We start from the raw sequence: 1,708 nt of genomic DNA on the forward strand, positions 1-1,708 counted from the left end.
AAAACTGTTTTCTTATACTCCTTTCCTTATACTCCTTTCCTTATACTCCTTTCCTTATACTCCTTTCCTTATACTCCTTTTCTTATACTCCTTTCCTTATACTCCTTTCCTTATACTCCTTTCCTTATACTCCTTTCCTTATACTCCTTTCCTTATACTCCTTTTCTTATACTCCTTTCCTTATACTCCTTTTCTTATACTCCTTTTCTTATACTCCTTTCTTATTCTATACAAAATAGAATTTTGATGAGTTGTAGGGAGTAGATTAGCTTCAGGCATACCAAAAAGGTTATGGTTAAAGACAATATAATTGCATTGGTTATAAGTTAATCAGTTTAGGTTTGCAATTTGAACCAGTCTTATAAGAAATAAAATTAAAATAAGTCATTTAAAAATATCTTGTACTCCAGGTAACCTCTTACCTAGCAGGACTGCCCCTAATGATGAGTAGAATAGAAAGGATGGGTCCATCATTAAAGATAAATTAAGGCAACATGTTCTTTTCTGATGCTAGAATTTGACTTCCAATAATACATTTCTAGAGATCTATTAAAAAATGGGAAGGAACAAACTTCCTAATAACAAAGTTATTAAAACTTTAAAACTTTCTGAACATTTCTTACACATGTAATCAAAATCATCTATAATCCTACAGAAAATCTTCTAGATTTATGCGTTTAAAATGATGTGATTCAATAAAGATTCATACTAAAATCATTGAATCAGTTCTTGTTATTTTATAAAATCTATTCAGGTCTTAGGTTTCTTAATCTACAGGCTAGAAAAAAATTGCTGCTTTTCTAAGATACATGGAAATATTTTTGTGACTCGGGAATTATCTGATTTTATTAGTCTACCTGTACTTTATAAATTAGGCAAAGGATGTTGGTTGTCAACATTTCTAGGAGAAAGCCCGACCTTCCCAAAGGCTTGTAAACCATGTTTCTGTCATGTATCACAGTGCCAGATTTCACATTACTGGGTAGATGTTGAACTAATTAAAGGTTTTTCAGGAATGGATTTGGCCTAAGTAGCAATGAAATACATAAGAAAAATGAACTTCCTGCCACTGGCAGCTTCGAATGAATATGTGTATCAAACCTCCCACTGGGCACAGTTCAGAGAGCAGGGCTAAAGGTCACAAAAGATCAGAAGGTCTGGCGAGGCTCAGAAGAACATAGCACCAATACCTTGCATAAGGGAACAGAGACTACCCTGTTACAAGAGATGCCAGTTGCCGTTGGAAATCATTTTGTCATCCATCACTGTTAACTGTAGATTCTTTGTAAGTGTCCTTCATCGGGCTGATGATCTTCCTTCTTATTTTACTGAGGGTCCTGATCATGAATGGATGTTGAATTTTGCCAAATGCCTTTTCTGTATCTGTTGAAATGAAGGTGATTCTTCCTCAGGCTGATGATGTGGGAATTCCTATATTCATTTCCTATTGCTGCTGTAACCGATGACCACAAACCTAGAGCCTTCAGACCTCACAAATGTAATATCTTAGTTGTGTAGGTTAGAGGTGTGGCATGGGCTAAAATAAACAGGTCAGCGGTGGGTTCCTTTCTGGAAGCATTGGGAGAGAAGGCATCTCCTTGCCTTTATCCAGCTTCTAGTGGAAGCTGGTCATGTTCCTTGCCCGTGGCCCCCTCCTCTTTCAAAGCCAGCAATGGCTGATTAACTCATTCCCCTAACCTTTCTAAGG

The sequence above is a fragment of the Lutra lutra genome, chromosome 12, assembly GCF_902655055.1.
Source record: "Lutra lutra chromosome 12, mLutLut1.2, whole genome shotgun sequence".
Lineage (NCBI taxonomy): Eukaryota > Metazoa > Chordata > Mammalia > Carnivora > Mustelidae > Lutra > Lutra lutra.